This window comes from Drosophila sulfurigaster, chromosome X (assembly GCF_023558435.1).
Source record: "Drosophila sulfurigaster albostrigata strain 15112-1811.04 chromosome X, ASM2355843v2, whole genome shotgun sequence".
Lineage (NCBI taxonomy): Eukaryota > Metazoa > Arthropoda > Insecta > Diptera > Drosophilidae > Drosophila > Drosophila sulfurigaster.
Genome location: NC_084885.1, coordinates 28,107,666 through 28,114,538, shown reverse-complemented (window position 1 = coordinate 28,114,538; position 6,873 = coordinate 28,107,666). Strand labels below are relative to the sequence as shown.

The 6,873-nt window shown below is 36.2% G+C and overlaps 1 pseudogene; it reads right to left on the bottom strand.

Moving 5' to 3' along the window:
- Positions 1-2,870: 2,870 nt before the first annotated feature.
- LOC133849182 (protein aubergine-like) lies at positions 2,871-4,238 on the bottom strand (annotated as a pseudogene).
- Between the last annotated feature and the right edge of the window lie 2,635 nt (positions 4,239-6,873).

Sequence of the window (6,873 nt, the reverse complement as noted above, 5' to 3'; positions counted from 1 at the left end):
ATATACGATTATAAAGAAAATGTAATTTTAAGGGAACTAACATTAAGTAAAAGCTGCACAATAAACAACAATTGTAAATTCAAATTCAACAATAAATCCAGTATAGAACAAATAGATGATGAAACAATAATTGTAAGAAACAGTAAAAACGAAAAATTAAAACAAAATTGCGATCAAAGAAACATTACATTAAATGGAAACTACTTAATACAATTTGTTAACTGTAAAATTCAAATATTATCTGAAAGCTTTGCAAATGAACAAATAGAATTTTATGATAGATTTTTTTACCCAACAAACTTATTGAACCAATCTTATAAAAACACAATAAACTTTGAACACTTTTCAATACAGAACTTTGAAAACTTAAAAGAAATCACAGAGTTAAAATTTCATAAAAAAAATAAGTTATGGCATTTCAATTACATTTGCAATTATTATATTAATATTAATATTTTACTTGTATATAAAATTAAGACCTAATAATATTCATGTTAATTTTAAAAGAATTCAGGAGAATTCAAATTCTGGCGATGGAGGAGTTATACATTTGTCACCACTTACCACTTCCCCATCTCATTTGTCACCACTTACCACTTACCCAACACTAACACATACAAAGCATTCCATTAGATCGGGATTGCGATCTTCAATTATGTAAACATAAACATTCAAGCTTCCACTATAAACTAATAACCCAAACTGGGACTGCTAGCTTCTTTAACGTAAACATAAACAACCAAGCTTGCAATCTCTTGAAACTGAAAGTCCCAATATAAACACTAACCACAACTCCAAAGTCAGAATATGCTAACGTAATTATAAACAGCTCAGACGGTTTGGCTGCCGCCAACATCCAAGTATAAAATAGCACTTCTTGCACAGCTTAACTTCAGTTTGTATCAATTCTCTGAATAAAGCAGTTCAGCACTACAGCACTGTGTAAATTCTTATTTATTGAAAATACAACTCATGTATATATATGTCAAACATATATAACTTGCGTATGTGTTGTTGTTGTTAGCTCGTTTAGTTGCTGCTACTGTTAACCGCCAGTATCACACGATGCTCAGATGCAGCTCAACTGAAAATCATACATGTATGTATGTATGAGTAAAATTATTATGTATGTGCGTATGTATATGTATATGTCGGAGAGTAAGTAATGCAGATTCGACACACTGACGTCACTGCGCAGCTGTGCGTGCGTCTTGGCACATTGCTGCGTAGTTGTAGGTGCACTTTGGCATTTTGGCAATGCGTAGTTGCTTGTGCGTTTCGGCACATTGTCAATGCGTAATTAAGACAGTGGTGTCATTTCCGCTTTTTTCCCGTCAGATCTGGGTTTTTTTGAAGCGTGATTGCGGGAAAAATATGAAAACAGCGGGCAGCGGGAATTCTGGCTTTTGAGCAAATTTACGCAGCTTTTTTTAGTTTACGTTTATTCAAATTTTAGAGATGTTTAAATTGAATTTAACGGCTGAAATGTTAAAAATGTATTTCTCTCGATAAAATATCGATATTTACTTATATCGAGTAACTTCCCTCAAAAGTTCACCCCTAAATTAAAGCTTATTGCATCACTAATGTTGTGAAATTCGGATGCGGCATATCAAGTTAACGATGCCAAAGGAATCATATAAACAAAAAGTGAGAGATGTCTGGCTGCAGAGCACAGAATTTAAGGAGTGGATGAGGAAGGATCCTACAGACCTCACGCGGGTGTTTTGCAGCTATTGCACGTGCAGCATAACTGCAAAATTAAGCGACTTGCGTGCACATGCTGCAACAAAAACACACCAGTGCTATGGAGGGCTTTGTGCAAAAATAAAATAAATTTTGCTAAAACGCCTTCGAAAACAATTGAGCAGGAGGTAGCGCTGTGCCTATTTGTTGCTCAGCATAGTGCTTAATTTTTGTACATTATTGTTTTTTTTGTAATGATATCCGTTAGAGAATTACCCATATATGTTATGTTAAGTGGAACTGAGGGTTTATTAGTGAAAAACATACAGTACATTGCCTTATAAAAATCAGGTTTTTTCTTAACTTTTTTTCTCTGGTATTCCGCTTTTTTCAGCTTTTTTTTTTCGTTGATCCAGCTTTTTTTGCTCAGAAAAAAATTACACCACTGATGCCTAGGGTGTCACTGACACCCCACACCGACTCTTCTTGCAGCTCAGCCACTGGCTGGCTGTTGGCTTGCTCAGACTCCTTGAGCATTTCCTCTAACTGCGCACAACGTGCAACACGCACTCTCAGTTTTTTCGTTGGCTGCCAACGCAAAGCCTGTTGTGAAAGATAAGCATCGTCATCAATTACGATCAACTCAGTGTGATGATATAACTGTAAATGATATGAAATAATGAATTTAGCAAGTCTGATGAGATCGATATATCTCCACGGTAAACTATCAACTTACACTGTCATATTTGATCTTGGCTTCGTTAAGCATAGTCTCCAATCTTGTCAGTCTGGACTCGGTATAGCACGCAACCATCGCCGACGACATGCTATATATAAAAGAGATTTGATTAGCATTGTAATTATGATCATTTGCATAGTGTAGTAGTACTCGCTCTCCAGGTTTTTCAGTTTTATCCACTTATCTTCGGTCATCTCATGCCTGAAGATCGTCATCAATGTCCCGGCAAAGGAGCCAAAGCACGCAGCTGCTGCACCTTTGCCCGATATGGTGAGTCCTCAATTACTTCCATAATTTTATCTTCCGTGTCACTCATAGTTGGGCCTTTTGATTACAGCTTCTGGTGATATGAAATGAAATCGAAATTTTCATGAATCACAAATACTATAGTTAATTTTGTATATACAAATTGTCTATTGTTTATAAAATTCGCAGGTTTGTTTACATAAATTGAAAACATAAACAGTACATTTTACTTCTTTGCCTATTGCAATTCTCAAGTGGTTCTAGTGTTGGACGTACTTGTATAACTAGCATATTGACAAACTGCAGGGACTCGGCAAGTTCCAGACCATTTATAGTACATATGTGTCATTTTGTACGTTAGTATTTGTATCTTATCAGCATTCAGACCCATGCTGTCATGCAAAACATTGTAGTTTGTTGGAGAAACAGTACCTTGTTTTATGGCCTGTGAAACCAAATAGAAATCATAACGCTCGGGCAAAGTGACTCCATCGTCGACGACGGTTCCAGGTTCAGGATTTTTTTTATTAACAAATTAAAGTGTATTAATTATTTTTGTTACAATAATAAATGCCAAATTGCAACCTTTCTCTCTTCCCGCCGATTTATAGATCTCGTCCAGTCGAGTTTTGAGGAATTTCTCCTCAATATTGAATACTTGATTTAGCTGACTATCACCTAAACCGTCGCCGAAAAAGAGAATGCGATTGGACAAACTCCCATGATGCTCACGATATGCCTTTAGTGCACATGTCATATTCATTAATATTTGATTAGACACTTCCTGACCCTTCATATGCTCAGTAACTGAAGAGAAATAACGTGTGGAGGACTTCATATCCATAGTAGCTACAAAAGCGCCATATGACTTGTTTTTGTTCTTAGACGAGTGGCATACATCAAATCCAACGGTCATCAATTCATTTATAGGAAGTTCTATCATCCATGGAGCACCCATTAGTTTGGCATTCATTTGTATTACAACTTTGGTTGCAATCGACATAAGACCGTTTGATCTATCCGGGCGGGTACTCGACGATCAACACACGTTTGTTTCTTAATGCAACTATATTTCTCTTCGTTAAGAGACTTTATAACAATCATTACAATTCGTGGATCTTTAGCGGCAGCATTATCGATCGCTTGCGAATAAGTCCCATTGCGATCATCCGAAATTTCTTCATATCTGGGTTCGCTCATATGAAGTCTCATGTCTCCAGATGCCTGCATACGCAGCTTCACAAACTGCTGTACTTCACGCTTTGACCGACTTGGTGTTATGACATACCAACGTTTTATGTCTACGTTTGTAAACATAGCGTCTTTACGATATTTGTATGTCCAATCAGCGCGGGCATCGCATAAATAGCGCCTTTGATATCCAAATACAATCTTCTGTGGCGGCAGAACTCGAGCACGTATCTCAACAAATGCAGAATTCAACATTCCACGATTTCAACATATTAACACTACTTTCCGATTTCTGCAGGCGCTGATTAAATGCACGCAACCTATCAATTTGTCGATCGGGATCAATTCTAGTATGCTAGCCCATTGCCTTCATTAATTAGACGTCAGATCACATATCATCAGTTAAACCAGTAGTAGCTCGAGCCAATTCAGGAATTAACATTATCAATTGAACAGCACCTCCTCTTATAATATTCCACATAAGATATTTCTCCATCTTTGGAAAATGACACTGCTGTGGATAGTAAGCATCGAATGGAATTATGGCCGGGGTATATAACTTCAATTCGTCAACATGAATCTGATTTACTCTTATGCGCTGAAATCGCTCAAAACGTGATGAGAACGGATACTTTGTATCACATTTTGTCGAAAAACATTCGAGCATATGATGATTATCAGGGCGCCTTTAAGCGTGAAGTGATAGGCATGATTGTTTTAACAGACTACAATAATAAAACATATCGAGTAGATGATGTCGCTTTTATATCATCCCCGATGATTTAAAAGCAAAACCAAAGATGGAGAAATATTTTATGTGTGAAGTACAGCAGTTTGTGAAGCTGCGTATATGGCGCTTTTGTAGCTACTATGGATATGAAGTCCTCCACACGTTATTTCTCTTCAGTTACTGAGCATATGAAGGGTCAGGAAGTGTCTAATCAAATATTAATGAATATGACATGTGCACTAAAGGCATATCGTGAGCACCATGGGAGTTTGTCCAATCGCATTCTCTTTTTCGGCGACGGTGTAGGTGATAGTCAGCTAAATCAAGTATTCAATATTGAGGAGAAATTCCTCAAAACTCGACTGGACGAGATCTATAAATCGGCGGGAAGAGAGAAAGGTTGCAATTTGGCATTTATTATTGTAACAAAAATAATTAATACACTTTAATTTGTTAATAAAAAAAATCCTGAACCTGGAACCGTCGTCGACGATGGAGTCACTTTGCCCGAGCGTTATGATTTCTATTTGGTTTCACAGGCCATAAAACAAGGTACTGTTTCTCCAACAAACTACAATGTTTTGCATGACAGCATGGGTCTGAATGCTGATAAGATACAAATACTAACGTACAAAATGACACATATGTACTATAATTGGTCTGGAACTTGCCGAGTCCCTGCAGTTTGTCAATATGCTAGCTATACAAGTACGTCTAACACTAGAACCACTTGAGAATTGCAATAGGCAAAGAAGTAAAATGTACTGTTTATGTTTTCAATTTATGTAAACAAACTTGCAAGTATGCAATACAAATTTAAATTCAGTACCAAAGATGGAGAAATATCTTATGTGGAATATTATAAGAAACGCTACGGTGTATTTTATATTAGTAACTGAACTGCTAAAAATACTGAAAGTCAAAATGGTAATACGAAATTTATTTTTAATGTAGTACTGTATTAATATACTAAATATTGCAGTTGGTATATTTTTAGTTTATGCTTTTGCTGACAATCTGGTATATTTGGAACCCTATGGTATAATTTGAATATACTATGGTATAATTGGTATAATTGGAATATAATATCAATATACCAAATATACCATCTGGTATATTTTTAGAGTATGCTTTGGCTGACAATCTGGTATATTTGGCACTCTATGGTATACTTTAAATACAGTGGCGTGCAAGTGTGAGTACATGTTTGCAACTACTGACTTTGGGTTCGCATAAAAAAGTTATTAGTAAAGTAAATGAGTCCAAATTTTTTGTGTTTATTCTTTGAATATTTATTAACAAAATCTTATACAAAATATACCAAAAAATACTAATTGGTTTATTTAAGAAATAAAAAACAAAAAAAACTCGCATGTACTCAGTTATGCTCATTTTGAACACTTTTCAACAAACATTTTTTTTTTAATACTTGGTCCAAAAACCGATATTTGTAATTGTGATATTTATTCATTCTGGTATATTTTCTACCAAATTTGGTAATATTTATTTTAGAATAGCTCTCCATTCGTGCTGGACTCGTTGTTGCATCTCGCGTTAGCTTGCTGGTACTGATTCGTAGCGTCCCAATCATTTTCTCATTATCGACCACAAATTTTCGATCAGTTTAGATCAGGACTCTGTCCTGGCCACTCCTTTACCTTAAAATGTTGTTTTGCGATCCATACTTTGAAGATTTTGGACGAGTGTTTTGGAACTCCGTCTTGTTGAAATGTGATATCTCTCACCTTATATGCACATTTGTCAACCAAATCGCAAATATGGGTTTGCAAAATATCTAGAAAGTCTTCCTTTTGCATAGTATCATCTATTTTCACAATTGGTCCAACGCTCCACCAAGTGGAACAGCTCAGGCCATGACAATTCCACCTCAGTGTTTCGCAGTTCCTTGTACGTGGCCTATCTGCAACGTCTCTTCTGGCTTCTTCCATAAAACTTGGGAATTGGACGACTGGAAAATAGTTATATGGTCTTATGAAACGAAATTCAATCGATTCCAGTCGGATTGTAAACAATATTGCTTGAAGAAGCCAGAAGAGACGTTGCAGATAGGCCACGTACAAGGAACTGCGAAACACTGAGGTGGAATTGTCATGGCCTGGAGCTGTTCCACTTGGTGGAGCGTTGGACCAATTGTGAAAATAGATGATACTATGCAAAAGGAAGACTTTCTAGATATTTTGCAAACCCATATTTGCGATTTGGTTGACAAATGTGCATATAAGGTGAGAGATATCACATTTCAACAAGACGGAGTTCCAAA